This window comes from Pleurodeles waltl, chromosome 6, assembly GCF_031143425.1.
Source record: "Pleurodeles waltl isolate 20211129_DDA chromosome 6, aPleWal1.hap1.20221129, whole genome shotgun sequence".
Lineage (NCBI taxonomy): Eukaryota > Metazoa > Chordata > Amphibia > Caudata > Salamandridae > Pleurodeles > Pleurodeles waltl.
Window position 1 is genome coordinate 320762223 of NC_090445.1, and position 22603 is coordinate 320784825.

The 22603-nt window shown below is 48.8% G+C and overlaps 1 protein-coding gene across 1 annotated transcript in view; it reads left to right on the plus strand.

Moving 5' to 3' along the window:
* LOC138299673 (interferon regulatory factor 9-like) overlaps positions 1-22603 on the plus strand; it is a 183053-nt gene that overhangs the window by 65705 nt on the left and 94745 nt on the right. The gene's annotated exons all lie outside the window — the stretch shown is intronic.

Sequence of the window (22603 nt, forward strand, 5' to 3'; positions counted from 1 at the left end):
ACACTGGTCCCCACTGACCTTGCTCTGTAGGCATTTGTCGGACTGGCCCTCTTACCCTCACCTGTCCATGTCTTCACCTCTCTGGTCCCTGTTGCCTGACCCATAGATGTCTTCTTTCTTTTTTATTATTTTATGATCTGCTTTATTATCTTATTTAGTGCCACTGTACTGTTATCATTCTACACTGCGTGCCTTTACTTATCCAAAAGTCCACCGATTCTCAACTTTGTGAATCAGTCTGCTTTCCCTTCTAATCTATTCTTTTATTGTCTTAATTGGTTTTTCAATATCTTCCGAGCTTGATATCACCATCTTTCACATCCCTTTTCATAGGTATAAAAATCTTGGTGCAGTACATAAAGATTAAGGCTAGAATCAACTGTTATACCGTTCCACCATTAAATTTACTTATCAGTCACCGTTGAGGAGTGCTGGAATTGGAAACAAATACGCAGAGAACCCATAAATTGGCAGGCAAGGTGTGGCAGGGGAAAGGGGGATGAGCCATGAGGGGTGGGGTTTAAAAAAAAATCTGCTGCCAAGAAACTTCCAATAAGGACAGTATATCCATCTAGACTACTTAATTGGTCACAAAGAAGCTGTATTTCAAAATATCTTACAGGGTTAAGACACCTGTTACAGAGATCATTGTGTGTCCAGCAATTTTAAGGGGTTTATATAGTGGTACAATAACTCTAGTGGTTAACAAAGTTCTGGAAAAATTCTGTGTTTTGTCCAGTGACAGTTCTAACTAACTCAGAAAGTAGCGTAGAGGGTTAATGTGCCTGCTGCAGAGCACATCATGTCAAATGCAGATCATTGATTTGTTATTTAGACAGGTAAGTGAAGTACTGCTTATGACACTGAGATCATTTTGTAACTTCGAGTTCATAAGTTGCAAGTTTCCAATTATATCACTGTGCTCTATTTATCATCATTAAGGAGCTGCATGCAAACTGTAAGTCATGGGTTTAAATCCATATTGTTTTTTTCTCAGTCTGTTGTCATTCTAAGATTGCAAAGGAAGGTTAATTTGGGAAGTAATAGTCTTAGTAGTACAATCACTGTGTTAGGTTTTATATCCTGACTTTGTGTTTCTCTCGACCATTCACTCCCAACTAATAATGTCTACAAGTGTGGATGATATGATTCCTACACCTTAAAAGTTATAACCCTCTTTGTCTTATGTACTATTGCCCGTACATTGATTTACAAATGTGTATGATTGATTATGCCTTTGTCTGTGATAAGCGCTCTGATACCCTCCACTGTGATGAATAGTGCTATAAAATAATTAGATCATTATTTAGGGCCAGATGTATCATACAACCGATTTGCGATTCTCAAATAGCGATTTTTAATAAATCGCTATTTCAGAAATGCAAAAAGGTATGTATGATTTTTGCGATTCGGTAATAGCGATTTCTTAAAAATCGCAAATGCTATTACCGAATCGCAAATAGAGAATCTGACCCCATTCACACCTATGGGCCTGTTGGCCCATATCTGCAAATTTTTTGCATTTCCAAAATTGCGATTTCTGAATCAGAAATCGCAATTTTGGAAATGCAAAACCCCAGGGTGCTGGGGGCCTAAGGTCCCCTCTGCTGCACCCCAAAATTGTTTTATGGGACATGTAAGGTGCACACATGCCAAAAGGGCATGTGTGCTTTACATGTACAATTTAAAAATGCATTTTAAATGCTTTTATAAATTTTGCACATGGTTACCACCAAGTTCAACTTGGTGGTAATTAGCGATTCCTAGATGCCCAAATCGCATTTAGGAATTGCTTCATACATGTGCTAAGGATTCACAAATAAGGAATCCTTATTTGCGATTTCTAATTTAGAGAGTCGCAGTTTGCGACTCTCTAACCAGGGTCGCAATTTTAAGGAATCGTCATTTTAGCGATTCCATAAAATTGCGTTCAGAATGTACTTCATACATTCTGAAATGGCATTTTGCAATCGCAAACGGGCATTCGCACCGTTTGCGAATGCAAAATGCTTTCATACATCTGGCCCTTAATTACTCATACAGACAGATAGATCTTGCATTCCTATAGTGCAAGCACATCTCTTAAATAGGCAGCTGAACGAAGTTAAAAACCTGCCTCCAAATCATAGTTTGTAGTTGATCATAGTAAGTATAGTTAATTAAGCACTTGTGAAGTGATAACATACTGTGCGCCTAGGTGTTATGCTCCGGACCTCTCAACCAGTATGATGCTCAACAAAAGTAAGGCAGATAGCCCTTTAAATCAGTCCTTTCTTTTGGGCCCAGTTGGAAGTGTATAAAGTAAAGTCCCCTGCCGCATGCACATTGCTACTGCAAGCGGAATGCGGAAAAATGTGGAGACGTTGCAGAAAAATGCCTGGTGTCCGAGAATGGCACACAGACAAATTCAACAGAAATAAATGCCGGAACCAGGATTCAGCACGTTCCCTCTACTTTCCAGAGTGAGTCAATCCTCATGTGCCCATGATGTGAGCACCTCTATTATCAGATTTTGGAGGGCAGGGCAGTGAAACCGTGCCTATAGAGGAAAGAAAAGAATAAAGGGATCGGCGAAGGGACAGCATTTGCCCTCGGTGAGACTGCTTTTCATAGTACCCAGCCCTTTTGAAATCATCTCAGCCCAGTGGCACCGCTGGTTATGCCTAATCCACTATGGGGGTTATTACAACTTTGGAGGAGGTGTTTAACCGTCCCAAAAGTGACGGTAAAGTGACGGGTATACCACCAGCCGTATTACGAGTCCATTATATCCTATGGAACACGTAATACGGCTGGTGGTGTATCTGTCACTTTACCGTCACTTTTGGGACGGATTAACACCTCCTCCAAAGTTGTAATAACCCCCTATATGTTCTATTTTCACTCTTGTTTACTGTGTATTCTTCATTGGATTTTGCTTTGAGTGCATCCAAATAGCCACCCAAATGCACATATCTCCTTTCCCCGTCCCCTGTCTATGAGGAGTCAGACAGCATATGTATTTCGCATGTACCCACTTGGTCAGGTCGTGCAACCACTTGTCAATCTGTGGCATGGAAGGAGATTTCCATGACATGGCGATGCGTCTTTTTGCTCATACCAGGGTAAGGTCAATAAATTTACTGTTTGATGGTATGTGTGGCTGTAGATACACATGCTTTGCATACCTCTGCCATTTAATGTTGGGTCTGGAAGTTTGCAAGTTGTTTTTCTTCGAAGGAGTCTTTCAAGACACGAGGTAGAGTGACTCCTTCTCTTGGTGAAAATGCCCTTGGACGTTGGCTCCATTGGTAGATTGTTTTATTTCTGCTGTTGAGTTGAGTTTTAGTTGTGGCTGTCTGCGCTCTGGGATGAGACATTTCTTGGGCTTCTTTTGGTTCATGCTTCACCCTTACCCTTGTCTGTATTGTTTTCGAACGTGTATCCTGTCTTGCAAATAATCTCTTCGAAAACTATTGCTAATTGATCGACGCGCTTTTCGCAGCAGCCTTCTGGCCTCAACCTTCGGGGCCTATATTTCCATTACCTCCAACTTCATTAGAAAATGCCCTGCTGATGGAATGGACGCCTTTTCAGTCCTGCCTTAACTACCAGGCAAAATATCCCCGGACTGATCTCAATCAATCAATCATTCATTTGTAGAACGCGCTACTCACCCGTGAGGGTCTCAAGGTGCTGAGGGGCAAGTGGGTGCGGGGGGATGGGCAGGGGAGATGGTACTGCTCGAACAGCCAGATCTTGAGGCGTTTCCTGAAGGTCAGCAGGTACTGGATCTGTCGTAGGTGGAAGGGGAGGGAGTTCCAGGTCTTGGCGGCGAGGTGGGAGAACGATCTGCCGCCGGCTGTAGTTCGGTGGATGCGAGGAAAGAGGGCGAGGTTGGCAGAGCGGAGTTGACGGTTGGGATTGTAGAAGGCGAGTCGCTCGTTGAGGTAAGCAGGGCTGGCGTTGTGGAGTGCTTTGTGGGTGTGGGTGAGGAGCTTGAAGGTGATCCTCTTGTTGATGGGGAGCCAGTGTAGGTCTCTAAGGTGGGCTGAGATGTGGTTGCGGCGTGGGATGTCGAGGATGAGGTGTCCGGAGGCGTTCTGTATACATTGCAGTCTGTTCTGGAGCATATCTGTGGTTCCAGCGTAGACAGTGTTGCCGTAGTCCAGTCTGCTGCTGACGAGGGCCTGGGTGACCGTCCTTCTGGTTTTGGTGGGGATCCACCTGAAGATCTTGCGCAGCATGCGGATAGTGTTGAAGCAGAATGATGAGACGCCGTTGACTTGCTGGATCATGGTGAGCGATGAGTCCAGGATGAATCCTAGGTTGGGTGCGTGGTTGGTGGGTGTCGGTGCGGTTCCTAGACTGGCCGGCCACCAGGAGTCGTCCCAGGCGGAGGGGTTGTAGCAGAGTATGAGGATCTCCATCTTGTCCGAGTTCAGTTTCAGGCTGCTGCCCTCCATCCAATTGGCGATGGCCTTTATTCCGTCGTGTAGGTTGATTTTGGCGGTGGTGGGGTCCTTGGTGAGTGAGAGGATCAGCTGGGTGTCATTGGCGTAGGAGACGATGTTGAGGTTGTTTGATCGGACGATGTTGGCGAGCGGTACCATGTAGATGTTGAAAAGGGTTGGACTGAGGGAGGATCCTTGGGTAACGCCGCAGATGGTCTCGGTAGCTTCGGATAGGAAAGGAGGGAGTCGGACTCTCTGGGTTCTGCCGGAGAGGAAGGATGTATTCCAGTCCAGGGCTCTTTGGTGGGTGCCTGCGTAGTGGAGGCGTGTGCAAAGGGTGTGGAGGCAGACGGTGTCGAAGGCAGCCGAGAGGTCTAGGAGGATGAGGGCCGCAGTTTCATCTCTGTCTAGCATGGTCCTGATATCGTCGATGGCGGCGATAAGGGCGGTCTCGGTGCTGTGGTTGCTACGGAAACTGGATTGAGATGTGTCCAGCGTGTTGTTGTCTTCAAGGAAGTGGGTCAGCTGACCGTTGACGATCTTCTCAATGACCTTCGCCGAGAAGGGGGGGAGGAGGGAGATGGGCTGGTAGTTCTTGAGATCTCTTGGGTCTGCTTTGGGTTTCTTTAGCAGGGCGTTGACTTCGGTGTGCTTCCAGCTTTCCGGGAAGGTGGAGGTCTCAAAGGAGCTGTTGACAATCATTCGGAGTTGGGGGGCGATGATGGAGCTTGCTGGTTGAAGACGTGGTGAGGGCTGAGGTCGGAGGGTGAGCCGGAGAGGATGGTGCTCAGAATATTGATGGTATCTTCGTTGTTGATGTGGGTCCAGGAGAGCAGGAGGTTGGTATGGCTGGGGTCCAGTGAGTCGGGGTTTGTGGTGACAGTGGCTGTCGTGGGGGTCGAGGTGTTGAAGATGTCTTGGATGTCCGTGATCTTGCGGTGAAAGAAGGTGGAGAGGGAGTCGCAGAGGTCTTGCGAAGGTGGGGTGTCGTTGGAGCAGGACCTTGGGTTTGCGAGTTCCTTAACGAAGTTGAAGAGCTCTTTGCTGTTGTGTGCGTTGTTGTTGATGCGTTCCTTGTAGGAGGATCTCTTGGTGATCCGGATGAGCTAGTGATGCTAGCAAATGGCATTCTTGAGGGAACTGTGGTTGATCTCTGCTTGTTTGTGGCGCCACTTCTTCTTGAGTTTTCAGAACTTCCGCTTGGAGGCCTGACGGTCAGCGGTGAACCAGATGGCCTTAGTGCTGGTGCAGTTGTTTGAGGGTTTCTTGATCGGGGCCAGGGTGTTGGCACAGTCTTCTATCCATCGTCTGAGGTTGCGGGCAGCTGTGTTGGGGTCGGCGGTGATGGGTGGTGGGGCTCGGGCGAGGGTGGAGATCAGTTGGTCTTCAATGACCTTGTTCCAGCTGCGGTAGGGGATCTGTTGCGGTGGTGGGTTTCTTGAAGGTGAAGTGGACGCAACGGTGGTCGGTCTAGTGGAGCTCAGTGGTGTGGCTGAAGATGACATGGCTGCTAGCGTAGAAGACGGGGTTGAGCGTGTGGCCCGCGGAGTGGGTGGGTGTTGTGACGAGTTGTTTGAGACCGAGGTTGGCTCGATTGTCGAGCAGGGCGGTGGAGTTGCTGTCGTTGGCGTTCTCCAGGTGAAACTTCAGGTCGCCGAGGAGGCTGTAGTCCTTAGAAGCAAGGGCGTGAGGAGTGGTTCATCCAGGTTTTGGTTAGGAAGGCGACGTCTGGGGAGGATGAGATGAATAGGTCCCAAAGTTCGATGGCGTGCTTGTGGACGGAGCTGGTGTTGTGGAGGATGTAACTGAGGTGGTTGTGTTCGGTTCTAGCAACAATGGCAAGGGAAGACCAACCACCAACCACCACCACAAGACAGTGACTTCCTTCTCCTCCCCGACCATTTAACACCAGTCGGGCCGATTACAGGATTTTCTGCCCACAAGGAAATAAATACCATCAGACCAGTGGGTGTTAGACTTCCAACATGGTTACTGTCTGGAGCTCATCACCACAATTTCAAGCATTCCACCCCAGACTTACAGAGTCTCTCTGTAAAACCAAACATTGATCAAACAAGAAGTTCAAGCTCTCCTACTCAATGGAGCTGTAGAACGATCCATCTTCAACATCAAGGGTCACAAGTATATTCCCTATATTTCCTAATCCCCAAAAAAGGACAGATTTCTAAGGCTATCTTAGATCTACCTACGGCCTTAAATTGTTACATTTTGTCAGAGCATTTTCATATGGTCACTCTTCAAGATGTGACCCTCTTCTCCAGCAAGACGTCTTCCTCTCAGCCCTAGACTTAAAGGACCCCTAACTTTACATTCCCATACACCCACCACATCGCAAATATCTAAAATTTGTGATAGCAGGCAGCCATTACCAATTCAGAGTCCTTCCATTCAGAGTAATTACTGCACCTCGAGTAGTCACAAAATGCCTAGCAGTGGTAGCTGCACATGTGCGCAGACAAAATATCCATGTTTTCCTGTATCGAGATGACTGGCTTAACAAAGCCAGCACTCTACCGCTGTGTCAACAACACACTCAAACTATCATAGACCTACTCCATCAACTAGGCTTCACCATCTATCTCCAAAAATCTCATCTTCAGCCTTTACAGTTTTAGCCATATCTGGGGGCTATTCTAGACACTAAGGTGGGATTAGCCTATCCCAATACAGCACAAATACACAATTTCCAAGAACTAATATCATGCTTCCAAGCCAATCAACAAGTCAGTCAGAACTGTCATGCGTCTACTGGGTAGTCACTATAGTGCCCGATGCACAACTACAAATGCGTCCGCTGCAGGAATATCTAGCACGACAGTGGTTTCAGTCACAGGGTCAGTTAGTAGATTTAGGGGGTTATTACAACTTTGGAGGAGGTGTTAATCTGTCCCAAATGTGACGGATTTACCACCAGCCGTATTACGAGTTCCATAGGATATAATGGACTCGTAATACGGCTGGTAGTATATCCGTCACTTTACTGTCACTTTTGGGATGGATTAACACCTCCTCCAAAGTGGTAATAACCCCCTCAGTGTTGATAGAGAGCCAAGCAACCTGTTAAAAGGGCTGCCTTTCCTCGACCATGTTCCTCACATTATACTGATTATGGACAGAACGGGGTGCTCACTTACAGAACCACACAGTCCAGCATCTCTGAGATACCAAACACCAGGGTCTCCACATCAGCTATCTAAAGCTTCAAGCTATTCAACTAGCATTGAAAGCGTTAACACCTCACCTGATCGGCGACGTTGTATTAGTCCAGACAGACAATATGACAACCATGTACTATGTCCAGAAACATGGGGGACACATTTGCTACAGTTTCTCAGTCAATTTGGCGTTGGGCTCTCCATCACAACATTCATCTATTGGCGGAACACCTTTGGGGAACACACAACAATTTTGCCGACCTCCTCAGCAGGATGCAGCAACAAGTCCACGAATGTAAACTCCACCCACACCCACTCCACTACTCCCTTTGTTCCAAAGTTGGAGTTTCCAGAAATAGATCTATTTGCAACTGTAGACAATGCAAAATGCCCAAACTTCACGTTCCCACACCCCAATCCAAGGGCAATGCTCTATGGATGAATTGGTCAGGGATATTTGCCTACGCTTTTCCGCCTCTCCCTCTTCTTCCATTTCTTGTTCGGAAGCTCGAGCAAACATCCCTTCCACTAATAATAGTGGCCACCACATGGGCCCGACAGCCGTGGTTCACAATGCTACTAGAACTATTAGTAGTTCCTCTCAAGAAGCTTCCCCTCAACATGGACCTTCTCACTCAGAACCATGGAAAAATCATGCACCCATATCCCAAGGAACTCGACCTAGCGATTTGGCTCCTGAGGTCACAGAATTCAGTTATCTCAATCTCCCGCCTGAATGTATGATCATTCACAAGAAATCATGCAAACGTACTACTAGGGTATGTTTTGCAGCTAAATGGAAGAGATTTGTTTGTTACTGTCATAATAACAATATTCATCCATTTAATGCAACAGTATAAGATATTGTTTGTTACCTGCTACATCAACAATGCTCTGGCCTTGCATTCACATTAATATGCTTACATTTAGCAGCAGTGGCTGCCTACCTTCAAAATAGACAACATCTCTCTTTGTTTAAGATACCAGTCATTAAAGCCTTTATGGAAGGTCTTAAAACAGAAATTCCACTGTGGGTTCTACTAGCACCTGCATGGAAACTGAACATTCTCCTAGCAAGACTTATGGGTCCACCATTTGAACCACTACACAATTGCTCCCTCCAGATTCTTTCTTGGAAGGTTGCCTTTTTGATTGCCATCACTTCACTCAACCATGTCAGTGAGCTCCATGCACTAACCTTAGAAGAATCGTTCTTCCAGCTGCACAAAATAGGGTAGTACGTCACACAAACCCAAAATGTCTTCCAAAGGTGGTCTCGCATTTTCACCTTAATCAGTCTGTGGAATTACGTGTATTCTTTTCTCATCCAGACACAGTTGCAGAAAGGGTTCATCATACATTAGATGTTAAAAAGACTCCTAGGTACTACATTGGTGTAGAATTGGGACAATTTTCCTCTGCTGCAGGAAGTGGGAGGGGCTTTAACAGTAAGGTAAGATGAAGCCATTGGGCAGAAGTTACATGAAAGCTTGGCTCATGTTTGGCTTGAAGGTCCTCAAGGACCTGAAGCTGAGCCAGAGCCAGAGCCAGGAACCTTGCTTGAGCCTTCACTGACTTGCCCACCTCTAGTGGTAAACCATGGGATGTGACCCTTAGTGGATCATTTCCTTATCTGAGTCAGGTCCATTGCCTGCATTTCAGCTATTCAGATGACTGAGGTGTCAATATTAATTGTGTACATATGTATTAGTTCCCTGTAAGCCAGCGAGATGACCCGAGACTCGTCCCCAATTAAGTAGGTGCTTAAAATACATATTTCATCTGCCTATACTAGCAGTAGAGAAGACGTATCCTGGTGACTGTGCTTTGAGCATCACTTAGCCACATCGATAGCACCTCATGAGAGAACTAGAACATGGGCCTCGTGGACAATGGGCTACTGCTGATTTTGGTGTGACTACTTTGACTGTATTGGGAGCTGGTGCTCTGGTTGTCACTATAACTTCATCAAGTGCAGAAGGCATTTACACAAGGACACTTGCAAATCTGTCCATCCACAGATGAATCCTTCTAAGTCCTTCTAGCAGAGTGCACTCCTTCCCCTGCTAATGGGTCCTCCTGTCTGGCACTTCAAAATATTCCATTAACAAAAAACTCACCAGAAGGCTTCTGCCCATTCAGAACTCGGTGGCCCAAATCACTCTCAACTTCCCATGCTGCACTCACATCACACCACACCTAAAGGAGCTACAATAGCTCCTCATTCACAAACAAGCACTCACACTTTCAAGGCAACACATAACACTCCCCAGCATACTTCAACAATCGCATCTACTTTCAAAAACCTTCCATACATTTCTGCTCGCCTGGGCGTGGGTAAAAGGAAGAGATTGGGAGGAGAGACACTGAGAAAGGTATCACAAGGTGGAGGACCAAGCCATGTTAAGTGAGAAAGAAGGTGAGTCTGAGTAAGTTAAGGCCTTTCGCAGTTTAGTTGAGTCAGCAAAGGAAGAGGTGTGGTGTTAACAGGGGCATGAAACATGAGCTGAAAGATAATAGGAATAGTGAGAAGGAAAAGAAAGTGACAAGTCAGGAGGGGCCTTATAAAGGAAAACAAAGTCAATGCAGGGTGGTAACCAATGAGAGTTTTGAGCCTTTTCTCTCAGAAAAGCAGGTCATTTGTACATCTGAGATGTTTACACACATGGGGGTAATTATGACCCCGGCGGTTGGTGTTAATGTGGCGTAGTACCGCCAACAGGCTGAAGCCAACCCGCCAATGTACCACACCGACCGCCAAGGCGGTAGCAGCCGCCGGTCTCTAGATAACAATCTCCAACCCGGCAGCCACTACTGTCCCGCCAGTGACATTATGACTCTGCCTACTGCCATGGTTTTCATGGCGTTCGTAACACAACGAAAACCATGGTGGTAGGCCCTACTATAGTGACAGGGAATTACTTCCCTGTCACTGGTAGGAGGTCCACCCCCCCAACACTCCCCATACTACCCACACCCACCCCCCCTCCATCCACTCCCCCTCTTTCAAGTCCCCCCCCCATGCACCCACACTCGGAGCACACACCAAGCATTCACACACTAACTCACACAGCCATACACGCATTCAAACATTCATGCATCCATTCATTCACGCACACATCCGTACACACATCCAACTTACATGCACTCATTCACATTTGCATTCATACATGCAGTCTAACACATGCACACACACACGCAATCAACACTACACACTAATGCGTATGCACGCACACACTCACACATTCGTGCGCACACACACAGACACCCCCCACCCCCGTTGGAAACCCGACTTACCTGAATCCAGGGAATCTTCCGGCAGGGGACAGGATGGGGCGCTGCTACTGCCAGCAGCGCCTGGCAGCAGAACACCGCCAGGCCGTATTATTTCTCATAATAAGGCTGGAGGCGGTCTACTGGCGTGGCGCTGCTGGTGGTAGCAGCACCACCTTAACACCATCCACCAACATGACCACAGCCGGATTTCCGCCCTTCTTGTGGCAGAAATCTAGCTGTGGTCATATTATGGCACACATGTTTGCCCGGAAATGGTCTTTTGGTGGCCGTCGCCGCTGCAGTAGGCAGTTATTACCAATGACATAATGAGGGCCATAGTTCCATATTGTTGAAGCAGCACTTGAGAAAGGGTGAATAGCATCTAAATGAGTGTAAGAAATATTTTGATTCCTGGTGGAAGATGTCTTTGTTTTTCAGTTTTTTTGTTGACTAGAAATTTGTATTGGATTGTGTACAGTTTGAAAATAATGCAGGTAGGTTTGAACTTAATTTGCGCTTGAAGTGCGCGCCAGTCTAGGTCTGTTAGTACTGGGGTGATATGATGAAATGTTTTTGTACGAAAGGCATGCCTGCCTGCTGAATTAAATGCTTGTTTAATTGCTCAGGGGTAAATCTAGGCACCTTATTTAGAGTTGAGTTTCAGCAGCTGATGAGTTTTACGCCCCTCCTTTGCTGCTGAGGAAGAGAATCTTATTGATGGGACATAGTCAGTTGATACAAAGTTGAATGTTATTAGATTCAAGCAGGAAAACGAACTCTATGTTTTTTTTCTGGATGGAGGTCATGACTTTGTTGGCGCAAGTTTACAAAACTCATTCCCAATACGAGGCCAGTGAACACTTAGGCAAGCCTTGGGCCCTTGGTTGGGAAAAGCCAGAGACATGATCCACACTCATGGATATTGGTTCGCCCACAAATATATCCTGTATGGCCACTGATGTTGCCAGCCTTAAATGTAGTGTCCCGTCATGCACTGGCCACTTACTGCTTCTCAAAAGTCTAGCATGTGCGGATTTGCATCAACTCCTTTGTCGCCTGCAGCATCAGACCTATTCCTGTATCTCACTATCCTCTAACCAGGTGCTAGGGCACAGGACCTCATTGCTGATGAGATGAAAAACTGAGTAAAGTACAGGCTTAAATCTAAGTAAAGTACAGGCTGAGGAGACCAGGACCTATCCTCCTGTAGTAGTTCGGCCTGATCAATCAGTGGGTGCCACCCTTAGATTTTAATGTGCTGATTAAGTCAACCAGGTGTATATCCTCAGTACAATTAGCCTCAGCCCATGCTGTCCCTCCTGGGGCCGAGTTTGGCTGGTGCAGGTGGATATAGGATGACACTAGACAGGGAGGCCATTTTGCAGGGGGATGGCCATCAATAACATGGAAGGGACTTTACTCTGGCAAGGGGAATGTGGCTATATGAAAGGGGTCTGGCTGGCTCCCTCTGCCACCCATCAGAGACATCTGGTTTGGGGAAGGGGACAGGATATGTGCGTGCATATTCCATTGTTGAAATGGACATTGACAACAGCATAAAAGTACAGAGATTTTGTGCAGCACACGCACACCTGGAGTCCAAAGGCAAGTCAACACTCACCAGATGCACCAAGTAAACCACACGTGCACTTACAGATCCCTATATATTATATGCATGCACACAGGTCTGTGTATGTGCGTGCACATGCCTTAAATGCATGACGCAACATCACAAAGACAAAGAATCACAGCTATGGGGGACTGAACAGAACCTGACGCAAGGAACAGTGCAAGAAGTGACAGTACCTCTACGTCATGGTTAAACGCAGGCAGCCAAAATCGTTGCATGCTAATAAACTGGACAGGTATGCAGTGAAGATGGCCTCTGGGGTACAGCTCCGGGACCCAAGCGAGGAGACTCTGGAAGTAGGCATAGCACAGAGTGGTGAACCCTCTCTGAGGTCTATCATGGCGGCTATTCAGGATCTCTGGGGCTCAATCTCGCCCATTGAGTCTAAACTAAACGCAGTGACACTGGTCTATTGAGAGCAGATTTCGGGAATATCTCCGAAAAGGTGGTGGTGGCAGAAACACATATTGAGGGCTTACTCTCAACCACGAAGAGGTTAGAGGAGCAGGTTCTGTCCCTCACAAAGCAAAGCTCGGCAATGGCAGCCCGGCTGGAGGACCATGAAGGCAGGGCCAGACGTAATAACATCCGTATAGTAAGAGTACCAGAGGGAATGGAGGGCTCCCTCTTTGTGGAGGATCTGGTACTGAACAAGCTGCATTTAAAGCAGCTGTCAAACTTTCTCATCATCGAGAGGGCACATAGGATGCTGGGCTTGACTCCTAGTCCTGGAGCCCCATCGTGGACGATTATTGCCAGAATCCTGAACTATAGAGACAGAGACACAATACTACAGGCCGCTCAGTTACATGGAGACCTGCAAATAGACAATGCGGTGATCCGTCTTTATCTGGACTTCACCCTCCAAGAGCAGCACCTAAGGAAATACTTTGAAGATGTCAAAAAGGCACTGCGTGCCAAGGAGGTGAAATATATGATGCTGTTTCCAACAAGATTGCGAGTAGTAGCAGATGGGAAGAAGTGGTATTTTGCATCACTAGATGAGGCATGGGACTGGTTCGAGGGCTGGAGAGAGGCAGGAAGGAGACGACCTGCAGACAAGTACTTGCCTGGAACTGCTGAAGGGGGACTAAGGGCCCTCTGGCCCAACCGGAAAAGCGACAAATGAAGCATAACACAAAGGATACATGAGGGACATCCTGTCAGCAGCCGGGGGATGGACAGAGGGGGACAGCGGACACTGTGGATTTGCCGCTCGAACGACAGCCAGTTCAGTGATTGATGGTGGAAAGACTATATTCTAACTTTCTAGTGGAAGTAGACTTGTAGATTTCATGCTTTAATATCCATGGTGTCTCGAGCAGGTGAAGGCTCACCCCCATTATAGTATGTACGGTTTGGGGCGACAGGCACTCTGCAAGTTGGGGGGGGGGTAGGAATGTTATAACTCACCCAGCAGGGTAGCAGGGAGGGGGGAGTTTAGGGGAACTGTTTTGTTAAATGGGTTCAATGCAAGTAGATTGTTGATCTGCTTAACCTCAAAGTTTAGAAAACCAGATCTCGGTTCCCGGGCGGGCATCAAAAACAACACTGCACATTATGAATACAAACTTAACCATTTGGTCATGGAATGTTAATTACCTTGGTAGCTCGGTGAAACGCACACTGGTCCTACAATGCCTGAAATGACATGCCAGAGACATTGTACTTATGCAACTCAAGGGGAACTATTATAAAGTCTTAGATACGTTTGGATATGTACTAAGAGCACATTCTGGATACACCACAGACTTGAGAGGGGTGGGAATCCTAATCAAGAAATCCGTGGCTTACACCCCTAATCGAATGTGGCAGGATACTGCAGGGAAGTACGTGGCACTGTCAGGCACTTGGAAGGGTACAACACTGAAACTGTGCTCAGTGTATGTCCCACCACGACTCCAGGATGTAACTTTCTCAAAAGTGGGGGAATTTCTGGTGATCTTCCTTGCAGGGACTTTGGTATTAGGGGGTGACATGAACTCACTTATGGATGTGGAGCTGGATAGATCCAGGTGACCAGAAGGGAGGAGTGGGGGAAGATCCCTTATTACATTTTGCAAGGGCCTTCAATCTAGTTGATCTTTGGAGAGAAGGTAACCCCCACAGACGTTGCTATACTTATGAATGAGCGGCACATGGGAGTTTTTCCTGCATAGACTATGGGGGTCATTTTGACCCTGGCGGTATGGGACCGCCAGGGCTAAAACGACGGAAGCACCGCCAACAGGCTGGCGGTGCTTCCAGGCGTATTACGACCGCAGCGGAAGTGCCGCGGTCGCACCGCCGGTATACCGCCACTTTTGCCCCGGCGGTGATAATCTGCCTGGGATTACGAGTCCCTGACCGCCAGCCTTTTTCTGGCAGTTTGCACCACCAGGAAAAGGCTGGCGGAACGGGGAGTCGTGGGGCCCCTAGGGGCCCCTGCACTGTCCATGCCACTGGTATGGGCAGTGCAGGGGTCCCCTGACAGGGCCCCATGCAGCTTTTCACTGTCTGCTATGCAGACTGTGAAAAGAGCGACGGGTGCAACTGCACCCGTCACACGGCCGCAACACCGCTGGCTCGATTTGGAGCCACCTCCTATGTTGCACCCGTGATCCCCGCTGGGCCGGCGGGCGGAAACCATGTTTCCGCCCGGCGGCCCAGCGGGGATCTTCAAATGGCCGCGGCGGGGGTGCGGCTGCATTAGCAGCCGCATGGCGGTCAGATCTTGGCGGGTGGCTGATGCCGCCCGCCAAGGTCGTAATGACCCCCTATATCTTGATCCTGGGAGCCCAAGCCTTGCCGTTTGGACCAGCGAGACATTAGGCGAGGGAGATCTCTGACCATTCCCCAGGGGAAGTCCTGTTAAGGAGTCCATTTAGAGACTTTGGGTTGCCGCCCCATCTGGATGCGTGGAGTCTGAGAGACAGGGGGATCCAAGAGAAACTTAGGGCACAGATCTCTACTTAAAAGGAAACCAGGGATCTGTCTCCTTGTCAGGAGTTCTGTGGGAAGCCTTCAAGTCAGTTATAAGGGAGCAGTCACAAGCAATAATCGGAGCAGGAAGGAAAGACACTCAACTAGAATGTACTGCTATAGAGAGGGACATAGCCAGGCTGGAGGAGGAGGAGGTTTGAGACTCTGGGAAGCTGGCAGAACACGTAAATTAAGGTTGTATCAGCAGGAGTTGAGAGCGTTGGCGGAGAATCAGGCACACAAACATGCACTAGGGATGCAGCTTAAGCTTTATGATGTAGGGGAGAAGGCACAAACTACTGGCATGATTGGAAAAAGGGAGATAGGGAGTGTTCCTGGGTGCTCAGTGTACACTCGAAAGACTGGGTACTGCAAACAACAAGCGCGGCTATTGCAGACACATTTGCAACGTAATATGAGGGCGTGTATGCATCACATACTAACGTGTCAGGGGAGAATTGTACAGACATTCTGAAAGATGTTCCTCTACGACAGCTCACTAAGGATGAAAGGGAGGGGCTAGAGGCCGACCTGACAGAAGAGGAACTTCTGGGGGCAATATGAAGCATATAATCTGGGAAGGCACCAGGTCCGAATGGCTCCCGATCAAGATGTATGAGGGATTAGCCAGCGTGACTGTGAAGCCGATGTTAGATACGCTGAGAGAATCATCTGATAGAGGAAGCTTACCGGATGATCAGAGAACCGCAACGATAGTAGTGTTGCACAAGAAGGGTAAGCTGCCGATGGAATGTGCTTCCTACAGACCAATCTCCCTACTGAATGTGGAGGTTAAAGTGCTGGCTAGGGCTCTGGCATCATGACTCAGGGAGGTGATTACCGCTCTTATCCACCCCAACCAATTGGGCTTCATGCCCAATAACAGCACTAGACTTAATCTATGTCGACTTTAGGGTGTGCTCCATATGGCAGAAGACCCATTGGTGGAACATTTGGTCTTAATGGCATTAGATGCCAGGATGGCCTTTGATTCCCTTGAGTGGAATTACCTATTTGCCACTTTGTGGTGACTGGGGTTTGGTCCCAGATTCTCCACCAGGGTGAAGCTCCTATACAATTCTCCCAGGGCAAGAGTTTGAGTAAATGGGGTAGTATCCCGGGAATCTGGGTTGCAGAGAGGGACCAGGCAAGGATGTCCACTGTCCCCAATGTTATTTGCCTTAGCATTGGAACCGTTGGCGGTGTGGATCCATTGCAACGCACTGGATAGGCGGAGCGCATATCCTTATATGCTGATGATATTCTGCTAATGCAGCCCACTGCAACCATTGACAGACTTATGCAGATTTTTGCGATCTTTGGGGATCACTCAGGATACACTATTAATTGGTCCAAATGTGTTGGGTATCCTCTTTCCGGGGACAGACCCAACCTACTCCGGGAGTGTGCGGCCCCGGGGCACACTGTGGGTTTTAAATACTTGGGAAAATACATCACACGGGACACCTGGATATTTCAACATGAAAATTTACTCCCACAGGTAGAGAGATAATGGAAGGATGTGATCCATTGGCGGGGTCTCCCCTTAACATTAATGGGAAGAGCTGCACTATATAAAATGATTAGTCTGCCCTGGCTCCTGTATGTCTTGTAGAGTACACCCTACAGGGTTCCCAGGGAGGGCTTTCTGAATATAGACAAAGAAGTACCCGGCCTGCTTTGGAATGGGGGGACACCCAGGATCTCCCTGCCTAAGTTACAAAATGGTGTTTATGATGGGGGGTTGGCGATCCCAGACATTAGAAAGTATTATTGGGCTGCAAACCTCCTAATATTCAATTAGTGGAATTTTGCGGACCAACAAGATCCAGCCTACTGAGTGGACAGGAGCACAATGGGTAGAGGAGGCCCTGAGGCCCTATTGGGCGATGTTAAACGAGAGAGACTACTCCACCAGCACACACGGATAGTGGTACGAGTGTGGAAGGAGGCAAATGCATTTCTTGTTTAGGGAGAGAGACTAACGGCAAACAACCATTTTAGCACAGTGATTTGTTGGCAAAAGTTAGGGGCCTGATCGGGTTCAAACAGTGGGAACTGATAGGAATTGAAGATTTGGGAAATGTGTGGAGGGGATTGGTCATGGTCACATCTGAAGAGCTCCGAGGGGAGTTTGAGGAATTCCGATACCGTCGGTTGGGCCATGCACTTTGGAGACATATAGAAGAGGGTGAGGAGTTGCCGGATTTTTCCCCTTTGGAAGATAGGGTACTCACGGAACCTATTCTGGAGAAAGGGATCTCAGTGATCTATAAGAAACTAATGCAAAATGCTCCAGATTTAATGGGAGGTCTGAGGGAAGCTTGGTCTGAAGACTTAGGGGCTCTCCACATTGAGGAATGGGGGGAGGCATTGAAGGAACCTAGAGAAATTGCCATAAGGGCGCACTTTCGATTGATCCAACTGCGAATACTCCATAGATCCTACTACACCAGGACCCTACTACACAAAATAGGGAGAGCAACTCCATTGTACCTGATGGGATGTGCTAAAGAGGGCACATTTTTCCACACTGTATGGGGTGCCCCTTGTTACAAGGGTACTGGTCCAAATTGAGTTAAATAATGTCAGGGGTCGTGGAATTAAGGGTACCCCTAGAAGCTAAGACATTGCTGTTGGGGATACAGGGGGATGTTCCGTGGCCAAGGTATCAAGGGATCTTGTTGAAACTAGTCCTGGGAATCGCAAAACGAAATATCACCAAGGAATGGGGCAGACAAGAGGTTCCAGAACTGTCTGCATGGGAAATGGATTTAGATTGGTGCTAGCGGGCAGAATGGGTGCTATATAACGGAAGGGGTTGCACTAAAAAGTGGGAAAAGATCTGGGGGGCATGGAAGGCATATAGAGGCTCTGACATGGTGGACACACTTGGAGGGCATAAGGGGGAGGGGAATAAAGCCAGGCTCACTGAGGACGTAATACAGTGTTTGGTAGTACAAGCGCCGTTGTGATTGATGAGATAGCAGTGGAATCAATAGCCAAGGAGATTTAGGCGGTCATTACGAACATGGCGGTGGCGGGAAAACCCACCAGCCGGCATGGCGGGCCACACCGCCACATAGTGAACACCCTTACTCACCGCCAGGCTGCCTCAGTCAGGCAGCCTGGCGGCGGTCAGAATCATTATCCGACAGGGCAGCGGTGCTGCCCCTCGGATAAGTATTCCTCAGGCTGGCAGAAGGGGTGCACCGGGGCACCCTCTGGGGGCCTCTGCACTGCCCGGGCAGTGATCTGCGTGACGGGTGCAGCTGCACCCGCCGCACAGAGGCATTGGCGGTGGCTCCATGTGGAGCTGTTGTCAATGTCCCGGCCATGCATTCCTGCAGGCCGACAGGCGGAAACAGTGTTTCTGCACGCTGGCCCACAGGAATGTACATTATACCGCAGGCGGGGATCCGGGGACGCTGGCGGTCAGTGGTTTGACCGCCAGCATGAACACAGCAGTTTCGACCGCCGTGTTCATAATGAGGGCCTTAGTCATGGAATGTGGTGTATGCAATTACTTGTCCTGCGATGATGTTGTACCATCTTTGTTAAATGAAAAAAAGTTAAAAAAAAAAAAAAAAGAACTTGACACAAGGAGAGCTGGTTGCCAAGACGTGTCCATGCCTCGGGCTCAAGCAACTGGTGAACACCCCCACCCACACGCTCAACCCCATCTTCTCCGCCAGCAACCACATATCCTTCAGCCACTCCTCTGAGCTACACTGGACCGACCACAGATGTGTCCACTTCACCTTCAAACGTGAGACCCACCACCTTCGGACACAACAAATCCCCCGCAGACCGTGGAACAAAATCTCCACAGAGTAGCTACTCTCAACTCTAAACCATAACCAACCAGCCATCACCACCGACGCCAACAACGCAGCCCTCAGCCTCACACAGTGGATCACCAACTGTGCCGACAACCTCACCCATCTCAGAAGCCACCCAAGAGAGACCAACATCAGGAAACCCCCGTGGTTCACAGACTCCCTCAAAGAATCCAAGAAATCCTGCCGTACCCTCAAAAAAACTTGGCGCAAAGAACAAACCGCGGAAAACATGTCAGCCCTCAAGATCGCCACCCTTGAACACCACCAGCTGATCCGCTCCACCAAAAGGGCATCTTTCAAAGAGAGACTTGACAACAACACCCACAACAGCAAAGAACTCTTCAACATTGTCAAAGAGCTCTCCAACCCCAACGCCAGCTCCAACACCATCACGCCCACACAAGAACTCTGCAACTCCCTCGCTACTTTCTTCCATCGCAAGATCACCGACCTACACGACAGCTTCGGACCCCAAACCCCGCCGCCCACCACTGAACCTACAGCCCCAGCCACTACCCTCAACGCCTGGACCCCCATCAGCTCCGAAGAGACCAGAACCACCATGAACACCATCCACTCCGGCTCCCCTTCGGACCCTTGCCCCCATCACATCTTCAACAAAGCCGACGCCATCATCGCCCCCTATCTCCAGAGCATCATCAACAGCTCGTTCGCATCTGCCACCTTCCCCGAGAACTGGAAACACGCGGAAGTCAACGCTCTCCTGAAAAAACCCACGGCTGACCCCAACGACCTGAAGAACTTCCGCCCCATCTCTCTTCTCCCCTTCCCGGCCAAGGTCCTCGAGAAGGCCGTCAACAAGCAACTGACCACCTTCCTTAAAGATAACAAACTGCTCGACCCCTCCCAATCAGGTTTTCGTGCCAACCACAGCACGGAGACCGCCTCATCGCAGTCACCGATGACATCAGAACCCTGATGGACGACGGAGAAACAACCGCCCTCATCCTCCTGGACCTCTCGGCTGCCTTCGACACCGTGTGCCACCGCACCCTAAACCCGCCTCCGCTCCACTGGAATCCAAGGACAGGCCCTGGACTGGATCATCTTGTTCCTCGCTGACCGAACCCAAAGAGTCTACCTCCCGCCCTTCCGCTCAGAACCCACCAAGATCATCTGCGGCGTTCCACAAGGCTCTTCGCTCAGCACTACCCTCTTCAATATCTACATGAGCCCCCTCGCCAACATCGCTCGCAAACACAACATCAACATCATCTCCTACGCCGACGACACCCAGCTGATACTCTCCTTCACCAAAGACCCAGCCACCGCCAAAGCCAACCTGCAGGATGGAATGAAAGACGTCGCAGAATGGATGAAGCTCAGCCGCCTGAAGCTGAACTCTGACAAGACGGAGGTCATCATCCTCGGACACTCCCCGTCCGCCTGGAACGACTCTTGGCGCCCCACGGCCCTGGGCACCGCACCAACTCCCTCAGACCACGCACGCAACCTCTGATTCATCCTGGACCCCCTCCTCACCATGACCAAGCAAGTCAACGCTGTCTCGTCTTCTTGCTTCCACACCCTTCGAATGCTCTGAAAAATCTTCCGCTGGATCCCCGCCGAAACTAGAAAAAGTGTTACCCACGCCCTTGTCACAAGCCGCCTGGACTACGGAAAACCCTATACGCAGGAACCACCGCAAAGCTACAGAATCGTCTTCAGTGCATACAGAACGCCTCTGCACGCCTCATCCTCGACATACCGCGCCACAGCCACATATCCGCCCACCTGAAACACCTGCACTGGCTCCCCGTCAACAAAAGGATCACCTTCAGGCTCCTCACCCACGCACACAAAGCCCTCCACAAAAAGGGCCCCGAATACCTCAACAGACGCCTCTCCTTCTACACGCCCACCCGTCAGCTTCGCTCAGCCAGCCTCGCCACCGTCCCTCGTATCCGCAGAACCACCGCTGGAGGTAAATCCTTCTCTTACCTGGCAGCCAAGACATGGAACTCCCTTCCCGCTCACCTAAGAACCACCCAGAACCACCTCGCCTTCAGGAAGCGCCTCAAGACTTGGCTCTTTAAGCAGCAGTAGCCCCCCCCCCCCCAGTGCCTTGAGACCCTCACGGGTGAGTAGCACGCTCTATAAATGCCTTGATTGATTGATTGATTAGGATTTTACGTTGTTGCCACGGTCTGTTTCTCATAGCCAGGATAGAGGAGACAGTAGAAACCCTCCCAAAGGGGGGTACACTTTTGATGCCCCCTGGACATCACAGTGAGTAAATGCACAGAGGACTCAAATGGGTGAAAAATATGAAGTGCTAGGGAATTCATGGCTGACATACTACTCCTATAGCAAACATCAGTCCTTGCATCAAAGGGCATACTTGGAAACCTGCATTACCTGCGCAAAAGGACATGCACAGAGGAAAATGGAGATGATGCTCAAGATAAAGATTTTGTTGAGAAGGATCTTCCTGACTCCAGCAGAATGTGACATGACTGTAGAGTGCCCTCCCTCTATGAGAAGGAGGAAGTACAATCATGGTCCTCGACAGCAGACACCATTTCAGTGTGTAATGTGCTCATTCAAAGCCACTTCCTGTACATAAATCTAAACTCAAAAATTCTCTTGTCCATGATGCAGCAAACACCGGCAGTGTCCACGTCATTGCTAATATTCCTCGGTTATTATGCAGAACCAGGGGAAATTGTAATTTTCAGACCAGGGATATCAAGGCCACTCACACAAAGACCAAAATAGAACTAGAGTGGTGCACCAATAATGACACTGGTGGCAGAATATCTGCAAACCTTGGGGTATTTAACGCAGCTCCTCCTGATTAGAACATTGAGTCAAGGGGGTTCATCCGTTATGCTGGTGTGTGTCTTGTCTAGATGAAGTTTGAGATGGTTTATAATCATTGATATATTGACTTTCTGCAGACGTGCCTCTGGGTTGGGCATCTATCTTAGTGGGGCTCTTTACTCGCACAATGATCTGTGTTTCTTCGGCACAGTAGTGTGACGTCAAACCAAACAAGCAGATCTGGCGAACAGGAGTTGTCATTTAAGCACTGGATAGTGGTGGGGACAAGTCTGAATATTTGGTACACTATAGCACTACTTGTGACCTGATTGGAATCTGACAGGTGTCCTTCTTGTGGCAAGTGTATGGGAAGGGATGGGAACCATGTGAAGGCGAGCCCTGGGGTTTCAGACATGGTTAGGAACGTGGGGTGTCTCCCTCTGAAGAGCAGCCACCCCCAGCACCCCAGCACCGGGCACGCTTCAAAAACATGAAAAACGC